The 17,817-nt window shown below is 40.5% G+C and overlaps 1 protein-coding gene across 4 annotated transcripts in view; it reads left to right on the top strand.

The window, feature by feature from the left end:
• FRMPD4 (FERM and PDZ domain containing 4) overlaps positions 1-17,817 on the top strand; it is a 600,685-nt gene that overhangs the window by 476,370 nt on the left and 106,498 nt on the right. The window lies entirely within an intron of this gene.

Raw genomic sequence — 17,817 nt, 5'->3', positions numbered from 1 at the left:
GCGCCTCTGCCCTTTCCTGGAAGGATATCCTCTTGCTGACATAAAGGGTCTAGTGATATCGAACGGCATTCCACCAAGGCATATGGTTTTCCTCTCTAATTTCCTCATTTCTTTTCTATGCCACTCTCTTTCCTAAACATTCCTCTGCGTTACCCAGAAAGCAGTACTCACAGTTGATCCAAGTACATTTTTAAATGTGCAGTTAGCCAAGATTGTTTGTTAATTTTAGGTAACATGGATAAAGTACATATATGGTATTGGTGTGTCAAGTTACTGACACCCCCCAGCACCAAAGTGCTCCAAGACCCTCCTCCAAGTTCCTCTGTGGCACCTCTAATCCACTTTTTCAGATGTCCCACTCCTCTCTGCATTGTTTAATAGTCTCAAAAAAAATTTTTTTTTGCCTTTTGAGCCACACACAGCTTTGCTCAGGGCTTACTCCAGGTTCTGCCCTCAAGGATCATTCCTGGCATTTCTTGGGGGCAGGGGGGTGCACATGGAATGCCAGAGATTGAAACTAGTTCAGCACATGCTGGACAAGTATCTTATCCCCTGTATTAACTCTCCGACCAGCCCTGATAATGTCAATTTTTTAATTCATGGCCAAGGTAACATCAGTTTCTTTTATGTGTTGCTGTTCCCATGCCTTTGGAATGGCTTCTCCTTAACTACACTGTGCCCTCACCTAACTCTTCCAGACTCAATTGATGGGTGTCCATTCTGTGACGTCTTTCCTTGTCCCCATTGGCTGCCTTTGGATTGGGTTGCCCGTCCTTTCATGACACTAGGAATCTATTACATCATTCCATGTTTGTACCACTGCCACTCCCTCCTGGGTGGGAAATTTCTCTGAGGGCATAGACTAAGAACTTAACAGTAAATTTATTCTAAAATGTTATTGAATAATAGCCTGGAGACTATTTTCTCATGCCTATTGAGCATATGTTCTCTGTCTTGTCTAATTTCCCATCTTTATCCTCCCAATTCAATTCTTTGTTTCACTCAGATCTCAAAGGCCACTTACTTAGCAATCTCCCTTCCCATTGGTCACCCACCTTTTACTCTTTATCCTATTGTACTGTTCTTCATTCAAATCTATTGTCCCTTTACATTGTATGATCTAGGTAATTTGACTTTTATTGACCCAGTCTTTCCACTTACGAGGCTTTGGCATTAATTTGCACAGTTTATACTTATTTTTCTATAAAGGAGCAGATAGCAAATATTTGAGGCCTTCTGGGCTAGATGGTCTATGTCACAATGACTGAACTTTGCCATTATTCCATATGCATAAAAGTAGCAGGAATGGGGACTGGAGGGGTTGGAAAGATAATATAGTAGATGGGGTACTTACCTTGCACATGGCTAACCCAGATTCGAACCCTGGCGCCACATATGGTCTCCAGAGCCCCATCAGGAGTGATTCCTAAGCACAAAACTAGGGTTAAATTCTGAACACTGCTGGGTTGTAACCTCCCACACCAAAAAAGTAGCTATAACACAAATGGTCATAGATGTGTTATAATAAATTTTTATTTGCAAAATCAGACTCCAGTAGGTTTGAGTCATGGGTTCTATATAGTTCACTGATCCCTACATTAGAATATATGATTGTCAGAATCACAGCCATATCCTGGATACCAAGCAAATAAAATATTTTTATTAAATGTTGAATAAAGGGATCCTCTAAAAATATTGTTAGAGGATAATACTTTTCAAACTCTCAGAGAATAGTCTTTTGGTAAGAAGAAAAGATAATTATTCCTTCAAGGTATGTAGCCCACCACAAGAATAATTATTAGTAACTTTATTATTACAGATTATTCCATTATGTTTTTGTGGTGAAGGAGAATAGTTTTTAAGATAACTAAACTAACTTGGGTGAAAATTATTCATCATTGTAAATGTTGAACCAAGGCACAACAGTGACATTTCTCTACTTAGTCATGGTAATTGTTACTACAGTCATTATAAAAACAACTGAAACTAGTTCAAATAAGTTCAAATGATTGTGATCATAAAATTAAGCAATGTGCTGAATAAATGGTGACTAAAATTCATCTGTGATAAATAACATAGGAGACTGAATTTGTAAAGCCAGTTTCTACCAACTTGAAAGAAAATGGTAGACCAAATCTCCCAAAGAACACATCAATTCTTCTAAAACATAAGGGTATTATTGAGGTCTCATCTATATTTCAAAATCAGCAGTATTTTATCTCTTGTATCTTTTGTCAATTTTACTGATAATAAGTTTCATATTTAGGTAATGTTGACCAAAGACAAAAGCTTATTGAAATTGTGTTGACAAAGGGACCAGAGAAGGAACCAGTTAAAGTAAAAAAGAGAGAACATTTCATTAAAATTAGACAAATAGAAATGGATTCTGCAGTGGTCAGTACTTTTCCTGTTTGTGTGTGTGGTTTGTGTGTGTGTGGAGGATGGGGGGGGGGTGAAGCAATCAAACCCAAATGCTTCATGCATACTAGATATGCATGTTGCAGCTAACCCAAACCCAAGTCCTTTGGTAGTCAAAACTTTGAACCCAAAGTCTTCACAGTATTTAAAGTTTTATATGTGGAGAATATGTTTTATTTAGAAAGTATATCTTACTAAATAGGTAGTTTGGAGAAGGAAGATGGTGTTGTGTGTTTTCTGAGAACCATTGTTCTACATTTAAGTATAGTTGATATGAATAAATATTAGTTGAATCACTGATCTCAGTGCTGTTGTATTTGCAGAAGTACAATAATGCAGAAGTACTTATTGCTCTTGGCAAAGAGTCAGAAAGAAACCAGAATTACATTTTTTACTGGAAATAAACAAGAGGAAACACCCCATCAGTATCAGCCATAAGCCAGGGGTTTTGTTTCATGGGTTTTATGCATTTCTCCTTTAAAAGTAAGATGCATGGTGCATGGTTCAGAATCCTGGCAGGAAACAAGCAAGTCCCATTGAGACCTCAGGGATCAGCAGCTTCAGTAAAACTGAACAGAGTTAGGTGTCCAGAGACAACATGGCCTATGTGTTTAGCCTTGGTTCCATGATGTGATGGTAACAGTAATCAGAATGGGCAAAATCACTCCAGAACCACCCCCCAAATAAGCAGAGTGTAGGAGAAATGAGTGCTATAATCTCCCTCTTCTGATCCTCACTTTCCCCCACCAATGACAATTTTCATCTGTTATTAGATGAAACCCAATGGAGGATCCTCCCCTCCCAGGATGGGAGAAGCATGCTGAAAGTAGACTATAGACCAAACATGATTGCCACTCATTGCTTCTTTTGCAAACCACAACACCCAATAGGAGAGAGAGAACAAAATGGAATGCCCTGCCACAGAGGCAGGGTGGGATGAGGGGGATGGGGGTTGGTAGGGGTACTGGGATACGTGGTGGTGGGAAATGGGCATTGGTGGAGGGATGGGTATTTGATCATTGTATAATTGAAACCCAAGCACAAAAATTTGTAAGTCTACAACTGTACCTCATGGTGTTTCACTAATAAAAATTAAAAAAATATAGATGAACCCAATGGAAGACGGAGAGGCCCCCATGATGCTGCTCAGAGGAGTGAAACTCCAAGCACACAGATCTGGCAAAGATAGATGCTAGGCTGGAAGGTGGGGCAATAAGATTCACTTTACATATACAAGTCTTTGGGGGAAGCAAGCCTTCATGTGATGTATTCTCCCATTCAGTAGGGTACCTTTTTTTTTTATCAGACCATGAGTTTTTTTTCCACTATGCAGAAGTTTTTTTTTATTTGGGTTGATATCAAGATCTATAAAGCACTTAAAAACTCAAAAACAAAAAAAAATCTAACAACCCCATTCACAAATGAGGTGAGGAGATGAACATTTTTCCGAAGAAGACAAACATACAGGTGGCCAACAGGCATTTGAAAAACTGCTCATTGTCAGTGAGGATTAGGGAAATGCAAATCAGAACAATAATGAAATATTATTACGTAGCCGCAAGAATGGCCTGTATCAAAAATTCTGGAAACAGCCAGTGTTCATGGGACTGTGGGGAGAAAGGAACCCCTATCCACTGTTGGTGAGCATGTCGTCTGGTTCATTCTCTATGGAAAACAATATGGAGATTTTTCAGAAAATCTAGGAATAGAACTACCGTATGATCCAGTGATATCCCTTCTTGGCATCTATCCCCAAGATGCAAAAACATTCATTTGAAAGGATTTGTGCATACCTATGTTCATTGACACACTTAGTACAATAGCCAAGATATGGAAACAACCCAAATGCCCGATTTTGGATGAATTGATCAAGAAATTTTGATGTAGACATATATTGAAGTACTATGTAGCTCTAAGAAAGAACAGAATCATGAAATTTGTAGCAAAATGGATGTGACTAAATGATATGCTGAGTGAAGTCAGTCAGAAGGAAAGGGATAAGTACAGAATGATCTCCCTTCTAAGTGTGACTTAAAGATACACTGAAGGTAGCAACAAAGGACTAAAGGCGACACAGCAAAGTGCTTGCAATAGAGGTAGGCTATAGGGGGATGGGATGGGTGGAAGAGGGAAACTGGGGATCTGGTGATGAGAAATATACAGTGATGAAAGGGGCAGGTGTTGGAACATTGTATGGTGGAAACTGAACAATTCTGCAATGGTGTATCTCACAGTGACTCAATAAAAAATTTAAAGAATTAATAAAGGCAACATAATGGGATAACTGATCCAGACAATTGAGTTGGTAGTGGGAGGCTTGATTGGAAAGGGTGTTAGGGTCCTTGAGGAAGGGAGGTAGGTGCACTGGTAATGGATGTGGTGTTGAAATGATGCATATACGAAATCATTATTTACAGTATTGTAAATGACAGGGTTGGAGCGATAGCACAGTGGGTAGCGTGTTTGCCTTGCACGCAGCCAACCTGACTGACCCAAGTTCGATTCCTCTGCCCCTCTCAGAGAGCCTGGCAAGCTACCGAGAGTATCCCACCTGAATGGCAAAGCCTGGCAAGCTACCCGTGACATATTTGATATGCCAAATGCAGTAACAAGTGTCACAATGGAAATGTTACTAGGCCCACTCAAGCAAATCGATGAACAACAGGAGGACAGTAACAGTGACAGTAAATGACAGAAATTTAAAAATTAAAAGTTGTGGAAACAAAGCAAACCAAGTCAGAAATGATGTGCAACCTTAGGCACTAATTTTATTTGTAAAGGAACTAGATTCTCTAGATAGGGGGCTAGAAGAATAGTTTTTATGAAGAAAACATGATATCACAAGTTTTTAATTAAGACAGAGCTGTTAGCATAAACCTTTGATTCTGTGTTTCCTTAGCAGCCGTTTTAACTTCTATCAAGTTCTTAGTCATCAAAGTGAACCCTTACTACTTAATCACTTTTTGAAATCCTTTGTGTAAAGATTAAAAAATCATGAAATTTATAAAGTGTGGCTAATCAGCTCACTAAAAATCTCTTTTATGAAAATGAACTTATTTAAAAATATTCTTTTAGATCAGGGTTTCTGTTACACATACTTTTATTTTGAATTTACAAAAGCAGTGGGCTTGTTTGAATTTATAAAAGCAGTGGGATTATTTTCATTTTTCCATGTGTTATATCATAATATAAATTTTAAATGATACACTTAGATTTAGATCACAGGGATAAGTGGTTGCCCATTGAAATGGGGATGGGGATCTACTGTGTTTTCAACCCTCTACCACACACACACATACACACACATGAACATACAACACTGCCCTAAAATATAGATAAAAACCAATTTGATGTTAGATGCTCAGTACTATATAAGTTTCCCTGAGCACTACCAGGATTGAGCACAGAGCCGCACCAAGTGTGCCCACCACCCCACCACAGACAAGATGAACTCAATTCAGGAGAACAGTTCTTAGACCTAAAATTTTAGCATTTATGAGGAATTCTTTGCTCATTGTTATTGAGTTCAAAAGTGTATTTTCTTGCAGGTACAACAGAAAGAAGGGTAATCAATCAAGATGAAAAAAATCTACCTAGTCTTGCAATACTTCATACTTTGTCAACTGCAGATGTCAATGACATCTTAGAAAGCTTGGGGGTAGTTGGATTTCCAACCGCCAAAGGGTTTAATCTCTTAGAGCCCAAAGCTAGAGTACTTGTATGAACCATCAATTTATCTGTCTGTTAGTCACTCAAACCTGAGGCCACTGTTTTTGCTCCTTGCTGGGTTATGGTTTGATAAGCAGGATGGAAATTTACAGTTTCCTATCTGCACTTGAACTTCATATTTTGGTTTATAAAAATGTCACTGAATTTTTATGAATGCAGGAGCTGGACTTTTTAAGAGCTATAGTGAGTTTTGTAATATCAGTGATTCTGTCCATCAGATTTGAGAATATAAAACACCCTTTAGCCCCACACCATAAGTCAGTATCACGTACAACAGAAATCTCCACCTTTTTATTTTGTACTCCACCAGTAGAAAAGTTTTAAAAAGGTACCCCTGAATATGTAGTGATTTATTCATAACGTATGTATTTATGTGACAAAGACTATATTGTGGGTAGTATAAAGCATATGCGAAAATATGCTAAAATAAGATGAGAGGAAGGTGAAATATACATTTTAATCACTTGTAACCATTTGCTATCACTGCCCAAATAAAAATTAGTAGTTTAAATGACAGCAAAATGACTGAAGATGCTTATTTATTTTTGAACTTCTTAGTTTACAACTTTACTGAATAAAAATTTGCAGGTCTATTTGAAAGCTTAGCTTAATTCCAGAGTTTATTTTAATCATTGTCATTGGATTAACAAAGGAACAGTGCCAATATATGAAGAAGCAATTGGCAAAGTCTTTCACCAGGGTGCTTACGAAATCCTGATACAGTAATTTTGCAAGAAACTCAGCCAGAATGGGTTCCATATTCCTTGATGCCCCCCAACTGTTCTCCCAAGCCAAATGGAAGATTTTGCATTTTATTATGTTTAACAAACGAGTTCACAAGCCAATGAAATGCTCCATTTGGAAGATTTTTAAACAGGTTAGAAAAATTCACTTCCATGTTTTCTAAGACTTCTGTTTTTATAGATACATATTTGCATAATTTTCAATAAACCAAACACCTAACTGTGGAATCATTTTCAAACATCTGTTTCCCTATATTTTTACCCTAATCCAAGATTCTTTAAAAATATAAGTCACTTTCTCATTGATATTATAGCATCTCCTTTACAATGAAGAGGAGACTCTTTTAGTTCATTGTCGAGGGTAGCCATTAAACAACAGATTTTCATAGTCACTCTCCTGTACTTCAATGGTTTTGAAGCAATCACAGTGTTTTCTTTTCATTTCCTTCTATTTCTTCTTCCCTTCATTTTTTATTGCTGTAGTTTGCATTGAATCTGTTTTAGAGGGCAGGCATCTCTAAATTTACCCTGAAACCTTTGCTTTGTTCTACTTAGAGCTGCTTCTCCATTGTCTTTCTACTTTCCTGTATTTGTGTGATGATTGCAGAATCCTAAGAATTGTCAGTCTATAATAGGTTCTGAGATCTTTGCAGGGATTCATGACTGGGCTATTTTTATTCAAAAGGTTCCTTAAAATGGACCACCTTTTATTTAATGGTGTTAAATCTAGAAAGTGGGGCCAGAGAGGTAGTACAGGAGATAAAGGTGCTTGTCTTACAGGCAGCCAACCTAACTTAGATCCCTGTCAGCACATGGGTCCCTGAGCACTGCCAGGGGTCACTCCTGAGCACAGAGGCAGAAATAGCCTCTGAGCATCACCAGGTGTGGTCCAAGCCACCCCCCTCCCTCCAAGAAAAATCTAGAAATTAATCTGAGAGCTGAAATTTTTGTATTTAACTTTCCTATTTTTGTATTTAACCTACCTAAATGAGAGAAAAATTTTGTATTTAACCTACCTAAATGAGAGAAAGAATCCAGACTTCCGACCTCCCTCAATGATTAAGAATCAGGGACTCTGTGTCGTTTGCCAAGGCGTCAAAAATTAGATGGGCTGGACACGTAAATGAGATTTGGAGAAGACTGCTGGACTAGAGCTGTTACTGACTGGATTCCACGAGACATCAAAAGATCGCATGGCCGCCCACATACAAGATGGTCAGACTTCTTTGTCAAGACCCTGAACGATTGGTTTGAGGCTCTTTGTGTTCCTAGAATGAGCAGACACCACTGGGCTATACTAGCACGTGACAGGTATGAGTGGAGATGTTACTGGTGCCTGCTCGAGCGATGAGTAACGGGATGTCAAGTGATCAAGTGAACTTACCTATTCAGAAGATGCCCCATTTGCTTCAAATCCTTCTGAAGTTTTTCAGCAAGATTTCTTCAAAACATTTTATAATTTCTAAGTTTAATGATTCTGGAATCTCTAGACTTTTCAAGTTCTATATACATTTCCAAGCTTGACTAAATAGTCTTATATCTTTAAACGCTCCTGATGTGTTGTGGGTATTGAACTGATGAGAGACATGAATTGATTAGTGAAGGTTAAGGTCTTCTGAGTCCACACTATGCATATTCATGAAGAAAAGATGCATGCGACTTGCTATAGTATGTGAGCTGGAAAGAAATAATGTGAAGTTATTGATGTTTATATTCAATTTAACTTTGCACCAGTGGAGAAATTTGGTTGAACTTATTTGATTCCCTAGAGTAAAGATGTGTCCATGTTGCTAAAAATAAATAGTGGGAATGCAAACACACACGCACACATATGCACACACACACTCTATATGATCCCTTAGATATAAGAGAATAGAAATGGAGAGTGGCCGAACCTCTTAGCCTCACGGGTAGCAGCACTAAGTAGTTCCAGATGTAGGGAAAGTTCTGGTATCTTACTAACAAGAGTTGCTGAATAGAGCCCTTAGCATTACACTTCCTCCCCCAGATTAGTGTCCTTTCTTTTAACTCCCCTTGCTCCTTCTCCCCACAAAAGTCTATTTTCTATTTCTATTAACAGTCATAGTTTCTGTTTTCTCACATGACATATATAAATATGATCCCTAAACTCATGTGTGAGGTTGTCATGTTACTTGACTACAAGTTGGTAGTTAAATGTAACTATCTTGAGTACTCAAAAGCCCATAGTACTCCAATGAATCTTGTTATTCCAAAGAATCAGTCCATATGAACTGCTCTCAACATACCTAAGTCTGAGCATTCATGGTCCTCTTGAATTCCTGACTCTGCTATTTCTTTAGGCTCAGCCTCTCAGTCTTGGTGTCGTCATCACCTCTCCTGAAGTTTCCACCACTTCACTAAGGTGGCCTACCTAATTGTCTCCTCAAATTGCTCAAACTTTCAAGAAATGGAAGTGAGGACAAAGAACTATCTAATCAGCTTTTGCTCAAGTAAATGCATTTCTCAGTGCAAGGGCTTTTTATCTCATCAGTCCTGGGAGAGAAAAGACCTCTCAATGAGAACAAAGAAAAAAATAAAATTTTCATTATGTTATTTTGTCACAATCAATCATCAAAATGTTTACATACTAGAGACCTATCAATGGGTATGACCTGCCACAAGTACTCCAGTTGTATCTATGAACCTGAGAAATCCATGCTTTTGATTTCTTTTCCCTTCCCGCTTCCACTATTCTGTGGGAACTCTGGTTTACCTACCTTAACAATTTTGCTTAGAGTTTTTTCCCCCCAGGAAAGATCAATTTTTATTATTAATTTATTTTTATTGAATCACTGCGAGATACATAGTTATAAAGTTATTCATGAATCGGTTTCAGTCATATGATGTTCCAACACCTATCCCTTCACCAGTGTACATTTCCCACACCAATGTCCCCAGTTTCCTGTCTGCCCACCCTCTAGCCTGCCTTTGTGGCAGACATACCTCTCTCTCGCTCATTCTTATCCTCTCTCTTTCTCTTCCCTTTGAGGCACTGTGATTTTCAATACTGTTACTGAAAGGTTATCATGTATATCCACTACCTTTCAGCACTCAGTTCTTATCCAGAGTAACCATTTCCAAGAATCATTGTTATAGTGGTCCTTTTTTCCCAAACCATACTCTATCACAAATCATGGCAAGTTTCCTACCATAGACAGCTGTTCTTGACCCTCATTTCTACTGTTTTGGGGTATTATTCTCATACTATATTTTATATCCTGCAAATAAGTGCCATCATTCTATATCTGTCCCTCTCTCACTTAATTCAGCGTGATACTTTCCATGTCCATGCATGTATAAACAAGTTTTGTGACTTCATTTTCCCCAATGTTTGTGTAGTATTCAATTGTGTAGATGTACCAGAGTTTCTTTATCTAGTCATCCATTCCTGGGCACTTAGGTTGCTTCTAGATTGTGAATCATTAGAACCTTTATTTTATTTTATTTTATTTGGGTGGTGGCATTTGTGTCATACCTGGGTGTTCTCTGGGATTACTTCTGGCTCTATACTCCATAATCACTCCTGACATTGATCAGGGGAACAACATGGGGTGCCAGTGTAACCTGTGTCAGCCAAAGGCAAGAAAAGTGTCTTAAATGCTATAGCATTTCTCTGGGCCCCACTTTCTTTATTCTAATCTATTCTTTTATTGAGGTCACATTGAATTATAACATTGCTTAAATTTAAGGTATGTGTTATCACTGAAAATTTGCAAAGTCTTTTTTTGTGGGAGTATGAGGGATCAAACCCAGATTTCATATATGCAATCATAGACTTTGCCACTGCATCATATCCTCAGCCCCAGTAGAGTGTTTCTTGTTAGCCTCCCCACCATCATGTACTGTGATTACATGAAAGCGTAAATAAGGCTTAAAACTTGTTGAGTATTTCTCTAGGAACCACCACTACCCAAGTTCAGTTAGAAGTATGAAAGTCATGAATAATGGACCATAGGGTTCCTCTGGCCAAGATGGCAACATGAGGGAAGAATTACCTCTGAGAGTGTCTACCAATTTAACATATTCAGTTATAAATGTTATTGTAATAAGGTCAGTGAAGATACCAAACAGTGTTATCTAAATTTAAAAAATGTTTAAAAATAAGGTTGGTGGAGAGGATCCTTTGGGAATGGGTAGTTTCAGGGGTCTTAATAAAATTGGATGAGCTTGTAGATACGTCATACATCTTCAAAATTCAGTGTCAGAAAAATGATCATAATTTATTATCTCTCATTCATCTATCTTTTCTTGCCTAGAGATAGTCTGGACAACTTTGTTGCACTTGACTTCTCAGTAAGTGGCCAGCTCTGATGTGGCCTGTCCCTCCTACATTCATTCTGCAGCCCAAGATGAAGGGGGAGAAATGACCTTGAGAAAGTCTTTTCATCGTGATGATAGAGATTCCAGAGCACATGTCCAACTACATGAAGTATCTTTTCCTTGTCACATCTGGGCTCAGCCATTTGACATTCTTTAGGCAATGAGATGATAGCAGAGTCAAATGGTAGAGAAATAGGTGCTACACACAGTGGAAATGCACAAAAAAGCAATGAATTTGGCACATGGCAGCACACAGGTCCTGGGGAACAAGTGAAGAATAATTCGGTCTACCACACAGATCCATGCTACAAAGATTACAGTATAAAACATTCATACACTGCACTCAGTTGGAAAGCAACACCAACCATCTCGAGCAGAACACAGGACTATAAGCTTCTCATACTCCTTTGCATTCCAGTCTTTACTACTCAGGGTTAGTGAAGTGCCACTAGCTTCCCGGATCTTTTAATCCATACCAAAGGTTATAGCTTATAAATTTGATTTTTCATTCCAGAAACTTCATAATCAGTGTGTATTCCATAAAGAACCCTGTCGATGCTAACAAGTGCATCGAAAACGGGACTTATTTGAGGTTTTCTTTCAGGACACTTTGTACTAGTCAAACTAATTCCCTGTGTTACATTGAGTGCATTTGTTGTTTTATTTCTTCTGAGAAAGAAATGCAAAAGGCTCTCGGAGTTCAAGGAAATTCCTTTCTTTTTTGTCATGGGGAGTTAGGCAGCAGGATTACCCTAATGCCTTCTAAAATGAATCTGTCACAAGAATATTGCTCACCCAATCTCAGTGGTCACATTTTCCATCTCAATTAATATATTCTAGGTTTTCCAGGTCATGGATTCCTGCCCTTTCTGTGTGTGTTCATTGAAGAGCATTGGAGGCAAAGGGACGGTGGTTTGTGTCCTCTTCAGCTGTGTTCCTCTAGGATCAGCATCAGAATTCACTGAAGCAGGTTCAGAGATGTTGCCTCTCAGTTCATGATTAAAAGACTCCAGCATCTTTCTAAAATTATTGCAAGGAGAGAACCAGAAACTGTGTGCCATAATACAAAGATTAAAATAATACTGCTGGGGCTGGATCAATAGCACAGCTGGTAGAGCATTTGCCTTGCACACAACCAACCCGGGTTAGATTCCCAGCATCCTATATGGTCCCCCGAGCACCACCAGGAGTAATTCCTGAGTGAAGAGCCAGGAGTAACCCCTGTGCATCGCCGGGTGTGACCCAAAAAGCAAAATAAATAAATAAATAAATAAAATGATACTGCTTAAGGAAACATTTTACTGTGAGTCCATTCTTAGTGAGGAAAAGAAAGCAGTTGATTCCTTTGAGATGCTTCATTCTGAAAACTCAACCTGTTAAGCCAGAAAAGGAATCTGCTTAGAAGGTTCTCTTCAAAGTGGAAGTGAAACAAAACAAAACAAAACAAATTTAGAAAGTCATAAACACTGCGGAAATGGTAGAAGAAACAATAACCACAAAATGCACATTTGCAGGGGTGGAGAAATCAAATCTTATTTGAGTGGAGAAAGCACAGTGAAATGATAAGGAGCAGGTTGACATTTTCTGAAGAGGACTGCAGCATCTGAGATGGGACATGGGACACTCCCCCTATTTTATTGGTGTTTCTCTTCTTCCCCTCAGCTGCCCACTCCCCAGCCCTGTACCAAACATTATTTTACAGTCCAAAATCCCAGTCAAGGAAAATGAACTAACAGTGATCCCCTGGCTAGAGAATGCAGATTTTCCTTTTTCCTTCTTTTCTTGTTTCCTGGTACAGTATTGCCTTGTATATATCACGCTTTATTTATGTTTACTATAGTTGCATTTGAAGTGATTTTTCAAATTGAAAGTCTCAGAGCTTCCTGAGGATTTGTGAAGAATTTTGCCAAGAGTCAGACTGTTGTGTTAGAAACATTATTGAATGTGTTAAAATTGAATGAGTTTATAATGTCTGAAATCGTCTCCTTTCTATCCATTGACCTCAAGAGACAAAAGGAACAGCTAGTTACTTTCTGAGTTTTCGCTATATGCCAGACTTCTTACCAAGTGTTTTACATGTATTTACTCGACTTTTCCCAATGACTTATGAGATTTTCATCTTTATCGGCATTTTTCAGAAGAGGGTCCAGGGTCATAAAGTCATTTGTGATGATCACGCTGCTTAGAAAGTAGTGGGATGAGAGGCTGGAGCAATAGCACAGCAGGTAGGGCATTTGCCTTTTATGCAACTGACCCAAGTTCAATTCCTAGCATCCCATATGGTCCCCCGAGTACCGCCAGGAATAATTCCTGAGTGCACAGCCAGGAGTAACTGTGTGCATTGCCGGGTGTGACCCAAAAAGAAGAAAGAAAGAAAGAAAGAAAGAAAGAAAGAAAGAAAGAAAGAAAGAAAGAAAGATGGATGAGGATTTGGATACAGGCAGTCTGACTCTAGAGACTCAAACTCTCAGTGCTCACCTATCCCCATCCATCTGTGTGTTTCTCATACAAACCAGTCAGTGATAGCAGCTGGAGTGGAAAATATCTCCTGCTAGGGAGATATCAAACTGTCTATCTGGGTGCTCATATAGCTGTGTTCACTGGGAACATCCAGTGTACTGAGGAAGGTTCTAGAATAGGAACCACATGCCTGCCCTATCAGAGTAACCTCCAATTATTTCTTGTCATCTCTGCCCCTCTCGCCCTGACTCAAGCCACAAGGACAGTTTACATGGATTGGCCCAGGGGGGCTGGAGCCATAGCACAGCAGGTAGGGCATTTACCTTGCACATGGCCAACCCGGGTTCAATTCCTCCATCCCTCTAAGAGAGCCCAGCAAGCTACTAAGAGTATCCTTCCCCCATGGCAGAGCCTGGCAAGCTCCCCGTGGCTTGTTCGATATGCCAAAAATAGTAACAACAAGTCTCACAATGGAGACGTTACTGGTGCCCACTCAAGCAAATCGATGAACAATGGGAGGACAGTGCTACAGTGATACCATGGCCCAGAGGGGCCTGAAATACTTTCCCAGCTCTAACCTGGCCCACCCTGACTTCAGTACAGTAGCCACCACATTGCTGCCCCCAGAACTTTCCAGTGGAACAAAACACAAAGTCCTAGCAGTACGATCTGTTATACCTGCACCCTCCCCTGCCACACTGCTGTCTACCACCCTCTCACTGTCTCTAACCTCCCCCAACACCAGCCCTAAGTATTCCCTTGGGGTGCCCACACCAGGCCCGCCACAGGTCACCTGCCTTAAACTTCCTCTGCAGACATTTCCTGATACGACATTGACCCTTTAGCTGCTCACTCCCACTCTTTCCTTTCTGCTTTATTTTCCCTCTGCACTCCTGATGACAAGCAATGCCACCCTTTTAACTAACATTCATTGATGGTCTGGTCCTGAACACTGGGGTGAACATCCTGTGCTTTTATTCTTTTGTGTCTGTTACATCCCCAGAACTGAGAAGCCAGTGGGCATTTCATAAATATTTGTTCACTAAATGGATAAGTGGACCTATTATGGAGTTGCTATGGAGAACTAAATTATCTAGCATATGGAAAGCATTAAGAAAAAATGCTTAGCGTGAAATTATTATTTAGTAAATGTCAGGTGTTAATAAAGTTACAATAGCTATGAATGAATGATAACTTTTAACACAGAAGACTATTACTTTATCAGGTAGTGGAAAGAGGACATATGGCCAAGCCATACAACTTCAATATTTTTATTTAATTTGCAAGGGAAGCTTGAGGAGGTCATTGGGATGTCATGTGCGCCCTCTTTTCCCATTACCTGGAAGGTTTAGTAGAATCCACCCCAGACCTTGCTGCATTTAGAATCACCGAGCTTTTCTTTTTCAAATAAGATTCATTCCCACTGGTAAATATTCTGACGGGAGCGGCCGATAATGAATCCCAGGTCTTAGGACTTTGTGATAGTTCTGGGTGATCCCAAAACACAGCAATTTGGGAATCAGCCTCCCCCCATCCATCTTCACAACTCGGAATTAAGAGTTACACCAAGCTGGGCTCAGGTCCGTGCCATACCTGTGACTGTTAGGAGCCTTCTGCATTTCTGTGCTCTTCCCTAGCTCACTGTGTCTGCTGTGGATGATGGTGTAACACCAGAGCTCAGAGTGGACTCTATAAAGCTGCCACTTTCCCTTTGAGCCTTTGTTCCATCTGTGGCAAGGAGAAGAAACTTGTGTAGAGCTGGAGCAATATCGTAGAGGAGATGAGAGAGCAGGACATTATTCACCGCCTAAGGTGGCCAGATTCTCACACACCCGCAGGCCATCATATGTCTTGCAGGCATTTTACAGGTCTGTGCCAGGCAGTCAAGTTTCCAACCAGCAGACGTGCTGTGGTAGCCTGAGCACTTCTCTGTATTTTTCCCTATTTCTTCCCTGTGTCTCAGCCCTCCATGTTGGGATTCTCTCATACCCCACTCTGAATACTGGGACTTACCCTGCATCCATTGTGCTGTTTTAACCAGTCTTGAATTGAAACTTTAGACAAGCATTCTTTAGCCATCAGTCCAGTGGTTGAAGGGAGATGCTGGTCTGCTGGTGTAGACAGGTAGAAAACCAGTACTCTGCTGCCATGGTAATAACAGCTACCGCTAGACCAGAATGCAGCACTAGGGCTGGTCCGCAGGTGTAGACAGGTTGAAACCATTACTTTAGACTGCCAGGACTCTCCATGCAACCTTCTGCTCAACTGCTGCATGCCAATCATCTGTCTGAGCGTGGTGGCCCCATCTGATCACAGAGTCCAGACAAGGATGCACAACTTCCCACTGGACAGCCCCTCCAGCCTTGGCCCTGATGCCACCGCTCTGAGCTCAGACATTTCTGGAATGGTAATAGGGCCCAGCCTTGGGCTGAGCTCTGCATTCTGCTGTTTTGAAGTAGAGGCCCTGATTTCATTTTGCATGGATGTTGTGACTTCTTTAGCTGCTCGAGCACCTGACGCTTCAAATCAGACGACCTGGTGCAAATCACAGCTGGATCGCACCCAAGCAAAGTATGACCTTGGCTCCACTGTTTCACCTCTCCCTGCCTCTGCCAAGGGGCGGTGGGTGGTCACACCACCTCCCACCTCCTTTTGAGGGGGCTTCTGAGGAAGGGGTGAGAGAGCAGATGCAGGCCAGCTCCGGGGCACCACATGTTAGTTCTCAGGTTAACACCTCCCTAGCTTTCCAGGTCACAAGCTGCTGAAGTGCAAAGACGTTTCCTTTCTGTTGCAAAGAACCTTTAAACAAGTCAGTGATACATGCCCAAAGGTCAGATCCAGGAGGGTGTTCACTGAGTTTTCTTAATTCTTGTTAATTCCACCGAAGAACAACAGGATTTCTCTTCTCCGCCTGGCTGTATTATATTTAAGCAGTGTGCTGTCCAGATGGTATCTAGAGCAACATCTTTCCAGGTATTTCAAAGTGATCCTTGACTAACTGAAGGAGACTCTAGCCTGTGTCATTGAAACATCCTTGGCATCTGTTATGTTAAGATTTCTGTCACCCTTGAACTTAGTGCTTAGAGAGGAGAAGGACAGGGAAGGAAAGAAATTGAGGGAAGAGAAAAGAACGACAAGTAATGGGTGAATAAGCATCAGGGCTTCAGTTATCCTGGTCAAGTGGTGAGGGGTCTAGCCATATATCCAAAACACAGACCTGGTAACACTGAAAACATGTGATCTAAGATCTTTGTAAGGGGCCTGTCAAAGTTACCGGAGTTGGATGGAGTGGGGGTTGGAGGCAGGGGGGGAATATGGGAACATTGGTGGACAGAAGTGGACACTGGTTGTGGGATTGGTGTTGAAATATTGTATGCCTAAAACTCAACTGTCAGTAACCGTGTAAATCACAGTTCCTTAAAAAATACTTTAAAATATTTCTGCTGTGCTCACTAGGAACTCTGCCTGGGAACAGCTGCCCTGGGTTAGGGTCAAGAGCAAAGACTTCCTTACAAAATGCAGGAGTTGGTTTCGGCTCTGACATACTGCTGGATCATTGATGGGACAGTGAGCCACTCTTTGGATGACTCTGTTTTTCTTTTTTGTATGTTTTGGGGCCACACCCAGCAGTGCTCAGGCTTACTCCTGGCTCTGAGCTCAGGGATCACTTCTGGTGGTGCTGGGGGGGGCGGGGCGCTGTGCAGTGCCAGAAATCCACTCTGGGTTGGTCACATATGCAAGTGCTTTCCCATCTCTTCTGTCTCTCTGTTTCTTTACAGAGAAAATGTAGCTAATAATACTTAGTCTGTTCTTTCATCCTCATGGTAGTTTTGTAGCTTAACTGCATTGTTTGTGGAAGCGTGTTGAAAAAGTCTGAAATACCATATGGCTTTTACAATCATATTATTGGTTATTGAAGTTTAGGTTCATTTAAATCACTGGAAAAAATCATCAGAAAATAAATGTGAAGAGTTAATCTCTCAACTTCTTTGGAAATGGAGAATTCACTTGACAGTAGGATAACCTGTCCTCACGCAAATAATGCTAATTGCTCCATTCCATGCGACCCAGGGCCCTGGGCACTTCCGGCTCAGTATCCAAGAACCTCCCAGGTGCTTTGTCAGCC

This window comes from Sorex fumeus, unplaced genomic scaffold (genome assembly GCF_029834395.1).
Source record: "Sorex fumeus unplaced genomic scaffold, SorFum_2.1 ptg000086l, whole genome shotgun sequence".
Lineage (NCBI taxonomy): Eukaryota > Metazoa > Chordata > Mammalia > Eulipotyphla > Soricidae > Sorex > Sorex fumeus.
Note: the sequence above shows the minus strand (reverse complement) of the source record. Positions and strands in the feature narration are given on the sequence as shown.